This window comes from Cucumis melo, unplaced genomic scaffold, assembly GCF_025177605.1.
Source record: "Cucumis melo cultivar AY unplaced genomic scaffold, USDA_Cmelo_AY_1.0 utg002137l, whole genome shotgun sequence".
NCBI lineage: Eukaryota > Viridiplantae > Streptophyta > Magnoliopsida > Cucurbitales > Cucurbitaceae > Cucumis > Cucumis melo.
This window is the reverse complement of record NW_026124942.1, coordinates 1-17,500: the sequence shown is the minus strand read 5'-3', so window position 1 is coordinate 17,500 and position 17,500 is coordinate 1. Positions and strand designations below refer to the sequence as shown.

At 34.7% G+C, this 17,500-nt stretch overlaps 2 non-coding genes across 2 annotated transcripts; both read left to right on the top strand.

The window, feature by feature from the left end:
* Positions 1 to 15,765: 15,765 nt before the first annotated feature.
* TRNAP-UGG (transfer RNA proline (anticodon UGG)) lies at positions 15,766 to 15,839 on the top strand. Its single transcript has one exon. It is a non-coding gene; the product is annotated as a tRNA-Pro (tRNA).
* Positions 15,840 to 16,001: 162 nt separating this feature from the next.
* On the top strand, positions 16,002 to 16,075 carry TRNAW-CCA (transfer RNA tryptophan (anticodon CCA)). The gene has a single exon. It is a non-coding gene; the product is annotated as a tRNA-Trp (tRNA).
* The last annotated feature ends 1,425 nt before the right edge of the window (positions 16,076 to 17,500 follow it).

Genomic DNA, 17,500 nt, shown 5'->3' with positions numbered 1-17,500 from the left:
TCTCATAAAAGGTAGTGTAATAAAGCATTAAGACTGATGAATTCATAATTAGATGAATCTGTTCATAGAACAAAAAAGCCAAGAGCCCCGAGACAATAAAGACTGAGAAGATTGACTCAAAAACAAATTTTATTACGGGCTCCATTGTATAATTAAGACCTAACCATTAATCGAGAGGCGATGGGAACGAGGGAACCCGTGAATACATAATATTCTATTGAAAACGAATCCTAATAATTCATTGGGTAGGATGGCGGAAGGAACCCAAGACCAATCCATTTATTATGAGAGGTAGGTTCATGGGCTAACTAACCCGAGAACCAAAACATATATAAAAAGAGTAAATATTCGCCCGCGCGAACGTTTCCATTTTATTATATTTCTAAATTAGGGTCGATCAAATATAATAATAGATAAAAAAAGGCAAAACAAAATAAAGATTTGTTATAACCTTAATAATAAAAGAAAAAATAACAAAACGAGATTATATTATCTATAATTTTTTAGAAAACTATAATAAAAAAACTTATTCTATTATTCTAGAATCTATAAACAGTTTAGTTTTCTATCAAAAGAAAAGAAGATATACAAATTTCGAATAGATTGATTAAATGAAATATCAAAAATCCCATAATTGAATCTATTATTCAGAAAATATCAGTAAATACATGTATATTTTTTTGAATCGTTTCATTCGCGAGGAGCTGGATGAGAAGAAACTCTCATGTCCGGTTCTGTAGTAGAGATGGATTTAGAAATAACCATCAACTATAACCCCAAAAGAACCAGATTCCGTAAACACCATAGAGGAAGAATGAAAGGAATATCTTATCGAGGCAATAGTATTTGCTTCGGGAGATACGCTATTCAGGCACTTGAACCCGCTTGGATCACATCGAGACAAATCGAAGCCGGACGAAGGGCAATGACACGAAATGCACGACGCGGTGGAAAAATATGGGTACGTATATTTCCGGACAAACCCGTTACACTAAGACCCACAGAAACACGTATGGGTTCAGGGAAAGGATCCCCCGAATATTGGGTAGCTGTTGTTAAACCAGGTAGAATACTTTATGAAATGAGTGGAGTAGCCGAAAATATAGCCAGAAAAGCTATTTCAATAGCGGCATCCAAAATGCCTATACGAACCCAATTCATTACTTCGGGATAGAAATGTAGAATCAAAGGAAAGCGATCTTTGTTTAAGATGAAAAAAAAACAATTGCAGATTTATTTTTTTTTTTTTTGAAAAACAATATTTCTTTTTTTTTTTTTTACTTCGCCCTTTGCATTGAAAGAAAAGATTCCAAAATAATATGATTCAACCTCAAACCCTTTTGAATGTAGCAGATAACAGCGGAGCCCGAGAATTGATGTGTATTCGAATCATAGGGGCTAGTAATCGACGATATGCTCATATTGGTGACGTTATTGTTGCTGTAATCAAGAAAGCCGTCCCAAATACACCTCTAGAAAGATCAGAAGTGATCAGAGCTGTAATTGTACGTACTTGTAAAGAACTCAAACGAGAAAATGGTATGATAATACGATATGATGACAATGCTGCGGTTGTTATTGATCAAGAAGGAAATCCAAAAGGAACTCGAATTTTTGGTGCGATTGCCCGAGAATTGAGACAGTTAAATTTCACTAAAATAATTTCATTAGCACCTGAAGTATTATAAAATGAGACAGACCGTGAGATAGTTATACTATTTGAATGAAATTAATTAGTAGATTGTGTATCACGTATATACCTTTTAAAATTCATAACTATTTAATAAAAAAGAATGTTGATTAGATCAAAAATTTAAGTAACCAATAATTTTCGTTTATCATGGGTAAGGACACTATTGCTAACATAATAACCTCTATTCGCAATGCTGACATGAATAGAAAAGGAATGGTTCGAATACCATCTACTAACATCACCGAAAACATTGTTAAAATACTTTTACGAGAAGGTTTTATTGAAAACGTAAGGAAACATCGGGAAAGCAACAAGGATTTTTGGGTTTTAACCCTACGACATAGAAGAAATAGGAAAGGACCATATAAAACGATTTTAAATTTAAAACGGATCAGTCGACCTGGTCTCCGAATATATTCTAACTATCAAAAAATTCCTAGAATTTTAGGCGGAATGGGCATTGTAATTCTGTCTACTTCTCGGGGTATAATGACAGACCGAGAAGCTCGACTACAGGGAATCGGCGGCGAAATTTTGTGTTATATATGGTAATCTTTATGATATTCGAATTATACACAGAACTTCCCTATTTGTAAAAAAAAAAAAAAAAGAAAAGAGGTGGGTTTATAGTTTATAATACGACTCCCCCTTGATTAATTGATACTTTGAAGGGTGTTTCGTCTGGAATGAAAGAGCAAAAAAGGATTTCTGAAGGTTTAATTACTGAATCACTTACCAATGATATGTTTTGGGTTTGTTTAGATAATGAGGATCCAATTCTAGGTTACGTTTCAGGAAGGATTCAACATAGTTTTATCCATATACTAGGTAATAGAGAGTCAAAATTTCAGTAAGTTGTTACGATTCAACCAGGACCAGAAGGCGTATAATTTATAGACTACGAAACAAAGATTCGAATGATTAGGTGAAGTAGTCTTTTCACGTGCAATATTCTTTTTTTTGTAGGGAGATCCAATTCGAAATAGAAAATTTCAAGAAACTTATTTTCTTCCAATAAGTAGATTAAGGTAAGGAATAAAAAATATGAAAATAAGGGCCTCCATTCGGAAAATTTGTGAAAAATGTCGCCTGATCCGTAGGCGGAGACGAATTATGGTAATTTGTTCCAATCCGAGACATAAACAAAGACAAGGATAATCTTTATAAAAAAAAGGACCCCTAAAGGCCACCCACAATATATACATAAAAAGAAATTAAAGGATCCGTTTTGACATGAAATGGATATATCCATATATCTCTGACTTAGATTTATGAGATGATAAAATATGGCAAAACCCATACCAAGAATCGGTTCACGTAGAAATGGACGTATTAGCTCACGTAAAAGTACGCGTAGAATACCAAAGGGCGTTATTCATGTTCAAGCAAGTTTCAACAATACAATTGTGACTGTTACAGATGTACGGGGTCGGGTAATTTCTTGGTCCTCCGCCGGTACGTGTGGATTCAAAGGTACAAGAAGAGGGACACCATTTGCCGCCCAAACCGCAGCAGGAAATGCTATTCGGGCAGTAGTGGATCAAGGGATGCAACGAGCCGAAGTTATGATAAAGGGCCCCGGTCTCGGAAGAGATGCAGCATTAAGAGCTATTCGGAGAAGCGGTATACTATTAAGTTTCATACGGGATGTAACCCCTATGCCACATAATGGCTGTAGGCCCCCTAAAAAACGACGTGTGTAAAAATAAACATTGAAGAGAAATTTCAAGAGAAATAAATAATTCAATGATTTTATCAAAAAATATTACTATGGTTCGAGAGAAAATCAGAGTATCGACTCGGACACTAAAGTGGAAGTGTGTTGAATCAAGAGCAGACAGTAAGCGTCTTTATTATGGACGCTTTATTCTGTCTCCACTTATGAAGGGACAAGGGGATACTATAGGCATTGCGATGCGAAAAGCTTTGCTTGGAGAAATAGAGGGAACATGTATCACACGTGCAAAATCTGAAAAAATCCCACATGAATACTCTACCATAGTCGGTATTCAAGAATCAGTACATGAAATTTTAATGAATTTGAAAGAAATTGTATTGAGAAGTAATCTGTATGGAACTCGTGATGCGTCTATTTGTGTCAAGGGTCCTGGATGCGTAACTGCTCAAGACATCATCTTACCACCTTCGGTGGAAATCGTTGATAATACACAGCATATAGCTAACCTAACGGAACCAATTAATTTTTGTATTGAATTAAAGATCGAGAGGAATCGCGGATATCATATACAAACGCCAAATAATTTTCAAGACGCAAGTTATCCTATGGATGCTATATTCATGCCTGTTCGAAATGTTAATCATAGTATTCATTCTTATGTAAATGGGAATGAAAAACAAGAGATACTTTTTCTCGAAATATGGACCAATGGAAGTTTAACTCCTAAAGAAGCACTTCATGAAGCCTCTCGGAATTTGATTGATTTATTTATTCCTTTTTTACATGCGGAAGAAGAAAAAGAAAACTTCCATTTTAAAAATAATAAACAAAAAGTTACTTTACCCCTTTTTACTTTTCATGAGAAATTGGCGAAACTAAGAAAAAAGAAAAAAGAAAGAGCATTAAAATATATTTTTATTGACCAATCAGAATTGCCTCCTAGGATCTATAATTGCCTCAAAAGGTGCAATATACATACATTATTTGACCTTTTGAATAATAGTCCAGACGAACTTATGAAAATCAAACATTTTCGCATAGAAGACGTAAAACATATATTAGACATTCTCGAAATGGAAAAGAATTTTGCATAAATTTGAAATCCATTGGATTTTTGTTGTAAAAAAACTTTATAAAAAAAAAAGACGAAAATGAAGTTTGAATCTTTAACAGAATCCGTATACTCAAAATAAATCAAAAATTTCATTAAATATGTGTATCTAGGGGTAATTCACTTTGAAGCAACTATTCCCTAGATACACACATCGTGATATTTTATTTATTTCACAATTGAATCAATTTAAAAAAGCCCTAAAGTTAGGGATTTATCAATCGGTAATGTTGCTCCAATACCCAACCAAAGAGCTACTGCGGTACCAATCAAAAAGACGGTTGTCGCTACTGGACGACGAAATGGATTTTGGAATTTATTGACATTCTCCAAAAATGGTACAGTTAATAATCCCGCCGGTACGGAAACCATTAAAAGAACACCCAATAACTTATTTGGCACTGTACGAAGTATTTGAAATACGGGAAAGAAATACCATTCCGGCAATATTTCCAAAGGAGTTGCAAATGGATCTGCGGGTTCACCAATCATTGATGGTTCTAGAACCGCTAAGCCCACGTTACATGCAATAGTACCTAGAATGACTACTGGAAAAATATATAAAAGATCATTGGGCCATGCGGGTTCTCCGTAATAATTATGACCCATACCCTTAGCCAATTTAGCTCTTAATACAGGATCATTCAAATCTGGTTTTTTTGTTATTAGGATAGGTGAATTATTATGGATCCATCCCCCGAAAGAACCGGACATGATAATTTTTCATCATCCGGCTCGAGCACAAATCAAACGAACCAACTGGATCCAGAAAAAAAAATCGATATCTTATCCAAGCATATATAAAATAAATGAGTGATTCAATGTAAGAAAAAATTTAGCGGATTCCGTTTTCAAGAGTTACAATTATCCATTGCAAGGAATTAAGTTCGTACAGATAAATGCTCAATACCCAAGTAGGCTTACAAAGTTGATAATGTTCAAGTGCTTTCTGGGTCGTCTCAAACCTTGCGATGGGGCTTTAGCCCCCAAAAATATTGATACTTTTTACATCCAAAGGATTTACTTGTTACTAATAGAGTCTAGCCTATGTTCTTCTTTAGATCCCTTGTTTCACTCCGATAGTATTATAAATCGAGTCAATGCAGAGGAAATGAATGCATTTTCATACTATTAAGTAAGTGAAATAGATAAAACATAATCTGTATTATGGCATATATATCACCTATTCTAATGGATCTTACGGAGCCTGGTCATGCACGACATGGTCAAGTCTGATCATGGAAAAGATTCTCTTCAAGCGAACCAGCCTACCCTCTGTATGGAGCTTTCGCGGTGGTTGGAATAAAGACACATTTTGTTGTGAATCCCAATGTGGCAGATAAAAAGACATATATCTACACGGTCCCAATCAATAGTTCAAGTCACACACTCCCATAATCCATTTTCTCTTCGAAGAATTCCCTTCAACTATTATTGAAAAATAACGAATAAAATTTCGTGGAGTTGAAGGGAAATATCCAAATACATGTCTTATTTTTCAATAATCCATATTTGCAGCAATGAAATACTCTTCTTCCCCCCTGAGTAATCATAAATAACTAATTACAAATCTATGATTTCTATTCTCTATAAAGGACCAGAAATGCCTTGCTTACGTATCATTGGGAAGTGCATTAACATAAATACGGCAGTAAGAAGAGGTAATACAAAAGTGTGTAAACTATAAAAACGAGTCAAGGTAGATTGTCCCACACTAGCACTTCCGCGTAATAACTCTACCAAAGGCGACCCTATTACTGGAATAGCTTCCGGTACACCTGTTACAATTTTGACTGCCCAATAACCAATTTGGTCCCGAGGTAAGGAATAACCAGTTACACCAAAGGATGCGGTCAATACAGCCAGAACCACACCTGTAACCCAAGTCAATTCACGAGGTTTTTTAAATCCACCAGTAAGATACACGCGAAATACGTGCAGGATCATCATTAAGACCATCATACTTGCCGACCATCTATGAACTGATCGGATTAACCAACCAAAATTTGCTTCCGTCATTATATATTGAACAGAAGCAAAAGCCTCAGTAACGGTCGGACGGTAGTAAAAAAGTCATAGCAAACCCCGTAGCTACTTGTACTAAAAAACAAGTAAGCGTAATTCCTCCTAGACAATAAAATATGTTGACATGAGGAGGAACGTATTTACTAGTTATATCATCTGCAATCGCCTGAATTTCAAGACGTTCTTCGAACCAATCATACACTTTATTGAGATAGGTAAACCAAGGGGACCCCCCCTCTGAGAACCGTATATGAGAATTTCGTCTCGTACGGCTCAAACAGAAACACCCAAATACCGCTCGTAACGGATATGTGTACTAAAAAGTTTCAAACTTCTTAATGCTATGATTCAATTTTTTGTATCAAGATACGAAAGAATCAAAATCCGAAAAGTCTTCTTTGTAGTTATAATGCCCAAATATCAAGTCGGCTCATTCATAGTTATATTGATCATTAGGGGCCTCTTGAATCTTCTATTTACCTATTTTTTTTCTTTGATTTGTATGTAATGCGACTTTACTCTTGTTTTCTTTATTATTGATAGGAATTATCTTGTTAAGACCCTATGAATCAATTAAAACCTTAGATTCAGACTAGAACCACGATGATTCAATAAAAAACCTTCCAAAAAAAGTTCAAAAATTCCCTGAGTAAGAACCCTTGGATTATCACTTATTCAATGCTTATTCAATGACTGAATATAATGAAAAAAGCTAAAGAAAGGTTTATCCTTTAACCAAAATAAGTAGAAACGAAAGAATAAATTTTTTTTATTTATCACTTCTAACTCTTGTTTCGGAGTCCGGCCACGAGGTCTGATAAGTATGAATCATAGTTCTAATATTTGTTCTAATATTTTGGAATCTATTTCATATATTCTGTGCTCCAGATACTAGCCTAGACTGAATATCCAACGAGATCAAATCATCTTCATCAAGATGACCGACTTCTTCTCTGTCGTATCCATAGGATCAATTCTAACAAGTCACACACTCATATTCCGGAAATACAGAAAAAAATAAATTCCACGATCGAACTACCAAAAAATAGTGGGCTAAAAAGCAGAAACCTACATACTTTAGACTTTCCTTTTTATTGAAAAGTTATTTAGGGGTTCTTGTGAATCGAATCTAATTGCTTGAAATTCCGTCCAGTAAAATGGAAGAATTATAAATCTCCAAAATAATACATAGGAATATCGCAAATAAACCCATCGCGACACCCATTAAAGGTGTAGTTCCCCACCCAGGAGCCACTTTACCATATTCCGAATTCAATGGTTTCAATAAATCCCCTACAACAGTTCGTCTTGGCCCAGATCTAGAACTATCGTCAACGGTTTGTGTAGCCATAAATAATCCTATATTTTTTTTTATTCAGTGAGATCTGTTGACTTTGTATACCATTCCGTTGTAAATAAATGATCTTATTATAGATCCATTGTGGTCTTGAAATTATATAATAATGGAAACAGCAACCCTAGTTGCCATCTCTATATCTGGTTTACTTGTAAGTTTTACTGGGTATGCCTTATATACTGCTTTTGGGCAACCCTCTCAACAACTAAGAGATCCATTCGAGGAACACGGGGACTAGTTGAAGTAATGAGCCTCACAATATTGTGAGGCTCATTACTTCAATTGAGATAATGAGAAATCATTTTGCCTTTTTAGTTGGAGTTGGAACTTTAGGCGGTTCGCGAAAAAAGATAGCGAAAAAAATTATTCCTAGAGTCGAGACTAAGAGGAATGTATAAACCAATGCTTCCATAGATTTGATTTCGGTTTACAATTATCTTCCATACCTGTTTAATTGGGATCTTTTTACGGATAAAAAAAAGACCAAGACAAGAGTCAAAGAAATGAAAAGTAAGCAATCCGAATAAAGATTTATCCGGTACCCTATCTATGTCAAATCAAAAAATAAAGGAAAAAAAGAACAGAGCAATCTTGTATCAGACTAGACTCTTTTTGTAGTTGGATCTCCAAGTTTTTGGAATGCCCCAAATTCTACTTGAGCGTCCAAATCTGGGTCAATACCAGCAAAGACATCTCTGAACAAGGTTCTCGCACCATGCCAAATGTGTCCGAAGAAGAAGAGCAAAGCAAAGGAAGCATGCCCAAAAGTAAACCAACCCCTTGGACTGCTACGAAAAACCCCATCGGATTTCAAAGTAGCACGATCTAATTCAAAAATTTCACCCAATTGAGCACGTCTAGCATATTTTTTCACAGTAGCAGGATCACTATAACTGACTCCATTGAGTTCACCGCCATAGAACTCAACAGTTACACCGACCTGTTCAACACTATACTTCGATTCTGCTCTTCGAAAAGGAACATCGGCTCTAACAATTCCGTCTCCGTCTACCAAAACAACCGGAAATGTTTCAAAAAAGGTCGGCATACGGCGTACAAAAAGTTCGCGCCCTTCTTTATCTCTAAAAACAGGGTGTCCTAACCAACCAACAGCTATTCCATCCCCGTTGTCCATGGAACCCGCTCTGAATAATCCACCTTTTGCGGGATTATTCCCGATATAATCATAAAAAGCTAATTTTTCAGGAATTTTAGACCAAGCTTCTGATAAACTTTGATTTTCGGCTAACCCGGTACTAACTCTTCGATATATTTCTTGCTGGAAGTATCCCTGATCCCATTGATAACGAGTGGGCCCAAATAATTCAATCGGGGTAGTTGCTGAACCATACCACATAGTTCCAGCAACAACAAAAGCTGCAAAAAATACAGCAGCGATACTACTGGAAAGGACGGTTTCAATATTTCCCATACGTAATCCTTTGTATAGACGTTGGGGCGGACGAACACTAAGATGGAATAGGCCCGCTAATATGCCCAATGTACCTGCTGCAATATGATGCGAGGCTATTCCGCCCGGAACAAAAGGATCAAACCCTTCGACACCCCACGCAGGATTTACGGCTTGTACCCTTCCGGTTAATCCATAAGGATCGGATACCCATATTCCCGGACCATACAATCCGGTTACATGAAATGCACCAAAACCAAAGCAACCCAACCCTGAGAGAAATAAATGAATTCCAAAAATCTTCGGCAAATCCAAAGAAGGTTTTCCTGTACGTTCATCACAAAATATTTCTAGATCCCAATACACCCAATGCCAGATAGCTGCTAAGAAGCACAATCCAGAAAACACAATATGTGCTCCGGCCACACCTTCGTAACTCCAAATACCCGGATTCGTTATAGTCCCTCCTGTGATACTCCAACCCCCCCATGAATTGGTTATTCCTAAACGAGTCATGAAGGGTATAACGAACATACCCTGTCTCCACATTGGATCAAGAACAGGATCAGAGGGATCAAAAACTGCTAATTCGTATAGGGCCATTGAACCGGCCCAACCAGCAACTAGAGCTGTATGCATTATATGAACAGAAAGCAAACGACCGGGATCATTCAATACAACGGTATGAACACGATACCAAGGCAAACCCATGGAAATACCCCTTTATCAAGGAAAAATAGACACTATGTAACTTTATTGCACTGAAAAAAAAAACTATGCTACGGACCTCCCCTTTTGAGGGGATTATCTTGGCGAAAGGATTAATATTTAGTCTATTCTTTTAGTAATAATGGAACAATTCGATTCTATTCGTAGGAACAAAAAGAAGCAGATCTATTCTATACTCGATAAGTACCAATACGCAATGGTAGATGGGAATTGATCCTATTTTATAGGAGTGAATGTATACATACTTGTTCATCATTCAAAAACCTATTCGGGAAGAAGTTTCCCTTATTAATTCTGTTTTCCTTTTTTATGAACTTATTAAATCTATGTATAAAATATGCTAAAAGATAAAATCTGATAAAGGCCCATCTTATTTATTAAGACAATAAACCCGTTGTTACGCTTCCACATCAAAGTTAGCTATAGTACTTAATTCTTTTTTCTTTGCTTTAATGCCTATTGGTGTTCCAAAAGTACCTTTTCGAAGTCCCGGAGAGGAAGACGCATCGTGGGTTGACCTATAGTGCGACTTGTCAGATATATTGGGTCATATGGTATTTCCCCGTTCTCTCCCCCGATCGAGATATCCTCTCTTTCGCCCAAGACGGATTGATTTAATCATCAAAAATTTGGAGCGTGAAGTGCAATTAGATCTATTTTTTGGGGGGTATCCAGATTAATATTATCAATTAGAATAATTTATGGTTTTCTCGGTTGTACTAATAAAATGAAGTATCCAGGCTCCGCTTAGAAAAAACTCAATTTGGAATCTATCTATTCTATGATTACTACTACTTGTATCATATTCGATTTATCAATAGCATTGATAGAAAACTTTTAATCAATCGAGTAATATGAAGTAAATTGAAAAAAAAAAAGAAGTCGTAGCAAAAAGCCATGCTATTGGGGCATTTGTCCTATATGTGCAAATCCAAATCGGGCAGATCTTGACTCGGAGTAGAGCATAAACCTAAAAGAATTGAAGAAGACCATTTTGGAACAAGAAAATGACATCGGAATTGAAATTGAATCTCGATGAAACAATATATCAATGAAAAGTTAGTTCGATAAATTGAAAATTTAATGAATTGTTTTTTTATTTATTGAAATTTATAGTATAGATAAACGACCGCGGGCCAAAGGACAAAACTCATCCATTTTGAAAAAAAAATGGAAGGTAAGAAAAAGCCCCTTCATTAGAAGTTAGAAAGAGTCCTCTAAAGAAGGCTAAAATCTAAACATTGATTCTTTTTTCGCTATTTTTTTTGAACCGTATGCATCAAAAGGTGCCCGTACGGTTCTTAAGGGATACAATTTTATCCTAATCAACCGACTTTATCGAGAAAGATTACTTTTTTTAGGCCAAGAGGTTGATAGTGATATTTCGAATCAACTTATTAGTCTTATGGTATATCTCAGTATGGAGGATGATACCAAAGATCTGTATTTATTTATAAACTCTCCCGGTGGAGGGGTAATAAGCGGATTAGGTATTTATGATACTATGCAATTTGTGCAACCAGATGTACAGACAATATGCATGGGATTAGCCGCTTCAATGGGATCTTTTATTCTAGTCGGAGGAGAAATTACCAAACGTCTAGCATTCCCGCACGCTCGGCGCCAATGAGTTTTTTTTTAGACAAAAAGAAAACTATGCCTTCGCCATATAAAATATTAAGTAATAATAGCATGGCACTTTGAATTCGATATGAGAATTTTTTTTTTCTAAACCATTAGGTTATGTATCGAAAGAGTAGTATGAGATAAAAGGCATTTCCGATTGTAGGCTGATTTATCGCGGAGGCCTCTTTCAGCGTCACAAACTTTTTTGTTTTCACGACGGAAGACTCTTAACAATATTTCTGTTATGAAAGACTACGAAATATTTATTTTTAAGAAAAAAAATAAAAAAAAGAAACTTTGGGATTGCTGAATAACAAACGAAATCATAAAGCAACGGAACCATCATAGTATTTTGAAATTACTAAAAAAAAGGAAGGGTGGTTATTGGATCATTTACTGCTCTGGGTCTGCTAGATCCTATATTTTCTATTCCTTCGCTGGAAGGTAAAAATGAATTCCATTGTGGAGCCGTATGCACTGCACAAAGGATGCCTGTACGGTTGTTAATCCTATCTTTTTTTTATTATCTTTGACTCATCATGATAATGATGTAAGATAGAGAAAACCATTTATTAAATCATCAGGGTAATGATCCATCAACCTGCTAGTTCTTTTTATGAGGCACAAACGGTAGAATTTATCCTGGAAGCGAAAGAACTACTGAGGCTGCGCGAAATCCTCACAAGGGTTTATGTACAAAGAACAGGCAAACCCTTATGGGTTATATCCGAAGACATGGAAAGGGATGTTTTTATGTCAGCAACAGAAGCCCAAGCTCATGGAATTGTTGATCTTGTAGCGGTTGAATAACAAATAGCAGGTATTTCACGCAAAAATCCGAAATTTTCGATTTTCTCTTTTTACCGGGGTTAATATATTACTATTAATCATATTAATTATTAATATCGAATATAGAAGTAATTCATAATCATCCGGTTAGGATTGATCTAAACCAACTCATTATGTATACAATTCAACATGCCAACTATTAAACAACTTATTAGAAACACAAGACAGCCAATCAGAAATGTCACCAAATCGCCCGCCCTTCGGGGATGCCCTCAGCGTCGAGGAACATGTACTAGGGTGTATGTGCGACTCGTTTAGACCATGGACCGGGACAAAAGAAAGTACAAAATTTTTCCCGTATCAGTTATAAGTACAGTGAATAGGATAGAATGAATGGAAGAAATCCGTTCACTACCGAAAATAAATAAACAAAGATTTATCGTATCCTTTTATTGTGTATCAAATTTATGGTTTCTATTGGTGCAAATCCAATCATCTCTATTTTCAATTTTAGATGAGAAAGAATTCCCCATTGGTAACAAATGCTTATCCATTAAGCAGAGGAAATCCTATTTAACAGAAGGATTATAGCCTTATTCTTCCAAGAACGGACTAAGAGGGTCAGCTACCCAACCAATCTTCATAATTAAATACCGTTACTGTATAGGTAGATCTCGTTGTGAAAGACCGATTACTAGATAATTCATGGGTAGAGCCAAAGAGGGTGAACTGTACAAGTTAACAATAACATTGATGAAATAAAAGAAGGAGCTCCGGTGTATAGAGAGGACCTCACCGTTTAAGAAGTAACCATAGAAACGAAGGAACCCACTATTTCTTTATCCATTTCTATTTTTATTTATTTACTCTATTTTTGTTTTTTATACCTAGTAAAAATACTATTTCGTATTTTGGGGTGATTAGAACAAAAAAAGAAATAGTGGTCGGGAAGGTTATAGTAGCAAAAGCCATTGGAATTTTTATTTTATACATTGGAAAAATACGTTTTGTTATTAATAGACTAGGAAAGGAGAAAGGAATAACTGAAAGAAAGGAAATCCATTAGTTATTCATCAAAGTTTCATTTATTCAATGACTAGAATTAAACGAGGATATATAGCTCGGAGACGTAGAACAAAAATTCGTTTATTTGCATCAAGCTTTCGAGGGGCTCATTCAAGACTTACTCGAACTATTACTCAACAGAAAATAAGAGCTTTGGCTTCAGCTTATCGGGATAGAGGTAGGCAAAAAAGAAATTTTCGACAGTTGTGGATCGCTCGAATAAATGCAGTAATTCGATCTAATAAGGTAGACTACAGTTATAGTAGATTCATACACAATCTGTACAAGAGGCAGTTGCTTCTTAATCGTAAAATACTTGCCCAAATCGCGATATTAAATAGAAATTGTCTTTATATGATTTCCAATGAGATCATAAAATACGAAGATTGCAAAGAATCCAGCGGAATGCTTAAAATGGAGTTCTCTGGAGAATGAACTCCGAGAAGGTAGAGTAGAAATTAGTATGATAAAATATGATAAAGTGGTCAAAATGAGCAAATATGTTCAATAAAAAAAAAACGATTTATTCTTCTTCCACTATTCTTTCTTTTTCTTACGACACGACAATCGAATCTAGATTTTCGGATTTTTCGAACAAAGAATCAATCTGCGGTTGAGTTTGGATTAGAATTTTAATTCAATTAAAGAGTAAGCTAAGTCTATTTATTCCTGGTTCTAAGACCAATAGTTCTAGCGGTCGACTCGCTTCTTTCAAATTGTTTCTCATTATTAAGAAAAGGTAACAAAGATAAAATACGAGCTTGTTTTATAGCAATAGTAATTAAGCGTTGCTGTTTTAAGGTCAATCTATTTACCCGTCTAGATAATATTTTTCCTTGTTCACTAATAAATCGACTAATTAAACTCATGTTTCTATAATCAATTCGATCCCCCGATGGAATCGGGGGCAAACGCCTACGAAAAGATCGTTTGGATTTAAGAAAGAGTCGCTTGGATTTATCCATGGTTTTTTTATTCCTTATCCCGAAAATCCTATTTCTTAATTCTAAATCATTTTAGATCCGATCGAAATAGGATTTGGTTTGTTTATATTTAAATCTAAAATATGTCTAATATATGTAATTTTTCATCTTCCTTGGATTGGAAAAGGGTGACACACAGCCGATCGGTTCGATCTATTTCTTTATCTCCCCATGAATCGTATGTTTGTAACACCGGGGACAGAATTTTCTCAATTCCAATCGACTAGGCGTATTGTGTCGATTCTTTTGAGTAATATATCTGGAGAATCCCTATTGATTCCTTATTAACACCGTTTCGAACACAACGAGTACATTCCAAAATAACAGTTACTCGGGCATCTTTACCCTTGGCCATGAACCTCCCTTGGATTTTTGATTCACGCAACTCTTCCATTTTCCGATCCAAAATGAAGAAAAAAAGAAAAATTGGTAACTCGAAATAAAATTATGAAAGATTTCGTTACAATCAAATATTAAAATATAGTAATACAATAATTTCTAAATTTAGAATCGCAGTACAGTTTTTCATTTAAGTATTTTGTATGATATTGTTGCCCTAGCCATCACATTTTCATTTTCGTTCTCACTCTTTTATTAATTAAATTTGAACCTGGCGCCGCGTCCGAGTTTGACTGAGGTTGAATCCATTTTGATTCTTTCTAACTTATTCTAAGTCTAAAAACTCTAAAAAAAAGAAGGGGGAAGGGGATTAGTCAAAGATATTTGATTGTTTTTCTAATCTTCTTCACCCCTTCCCAAGTCAATAACTAGAATGAAAAAAACGGGAATACCAACGCATCCGGGAATAAACGATTGATCTCGATTAATAGACCCGCTAAAGCCCCGAACCATATAGTACTTACTACCGGTGCCACGGAGAGATATGTTTTTAGATCTCGCATTGAAAACCCTCCTACTTTATAGTAATTTGTAATACATACTGGTATTACATACCATCAAATGTATATATAGTTAATAACCGCTTGTATTGTCCGCGGAATTCCTAATTCAAATTGAAATGTACAACAGTTCAATTCGGTAGATATTCCCTTTTTTATTAAAAAAAATATGTAGCTTTCCGCCCCACCCCAAATATTCATTTTTCTTTACGGCGGATTTAATATTTATTATTTCATACGTATATAAGTCTTTTTATTATTTTTATTATATTTTATATATGATATGAGACAAAAAAGAAGAAATGGCAAGATAATTTGTGTATACCAATGGAGGAAATAAATAAAAAATGTGGAAAACAAGACAGGGATTCTCTACAATAACACTGTAGACCAATTGAAAGGGATGTAGCGCAGCTTGGTAGCGCGTTTGTTTTGGGTACAAAATGTCACGGGTTCAAATCCTGTCATCCCTACCTATTACTTATCTTCTGAACAGTAACGAGGAATCAATTGAGATCCATAAAAATTGAACATACATATATCGAATCAATCTTTTTTTATTTAATTTTATGATATTCTCTATGATAATATATGTATCGAAGATATATTCGGGTTGCTTTTAGTTTGATAATAAAACGCTCTTAGTTCAGTTCGGTAGAACGCGGGTCTCCAAAACCCGATGTCGTAGGTTCAAATCCTATAGAGCGTGATTCGATTCTTGTTGTTGTTAAATCAAAATGATACTGAAATAATTCAACAGAAATCAAAATTTTACCTCCTATAAAGCAAGTAGGGGGTCAATCAAAAAAAAGAACTGTTAATTAATCAAAGGTCCAACTGATCCCCCCGTCTGTATTGTAAATATGCGGTCACAAATAATCCAGCCAAAGTAATAGGAATTAGACCTAATACGATTCCAAATAGAAAAACTTCAATCATTTCAATTTAGTTGAACGAGGAAAAGGAGAGGTAATATCTATCCTTAAAATATTAATCGGTATTGCCCATGAATCTCAATGACCAAGAATTCGAAATTGAATTGACAAGGTAAAGAACTCTACAATATATAGAATATATTGAATAAACACCGAAATCTTTCTTTTTTTTGAATTGTGCATTCAATGAATTTTAATCAAATAAGTCGTATCTTGTTCAGACCGATAAATAGAGCTGAGGTTATAGTTAAAACTGCTAGTAGAAAACCGAAATAACTAGTGATAGTAGGCATGACGAGGCTAAATGAAATACGTTATTTTTATCCATATGTTTATAAAGCACTTCCCTAAGTTTCTATTTTTGAAAGATACGCGGATGGATAAGTAAAAATACTAATTGAAAAAATATATTCAATTGAAAGTTTTTGATTCATCTATTATTATGATTATAGATGATACTAACAAAAATCTTGTGACATAGGTAAGAAATCAATTCATCATCTGTCTCTCTATCCCGCAATTCGGAATCAAGGGATTCATTGAACAACTCTTGAGTTTTCAAAACAAATATTCTTATTATAAAGAATTTATAAACAATAATTTAATATATAAATCTAGTAAATATATAAATCTATTAAATGGATTCTAAATAATTAGAAAGAAAAAAAAAAAAAAAAAAAGAAAAATAATAAATAAACTATGTTGTGTAACTTGATTCCAAAAATGAAATGCTCTTTGAATCGCTGAAGAATGAATGACCTTATAATGCCCTTTATTTATGAAATTGTATTCCCACTAATTAGATTTTATGTAGTGGGTTCATTTCCATAAAATCTTTTTTAAAAAGAAAAAAAGTATCGCACGATCAGATCACTCGAAACTAGGTTCTCCATTTATTCTTATTCTTTCCATATTAAAAACATTCTTCTAATTAGTTGAAGAACGATCGTTTGAGTCTAATATAAAACAATAATGCGTGCATTACGAATATTTATTATTCTTCTATTCGTTGTTCTGTTTCGTTCATCGAATCCTATGTACTACTGTTACTTGTTACTGGACGACTAACCAATTCCTTAAAATAAAAAAAGATTCAAACAAAAATATAACTACAAACACAAAAGAAATATTTCGAGATTTCACGTCTAATTTCATTGAATTTTGGGACTATTAGAATCTGCTTCCTAAATTATTATAAA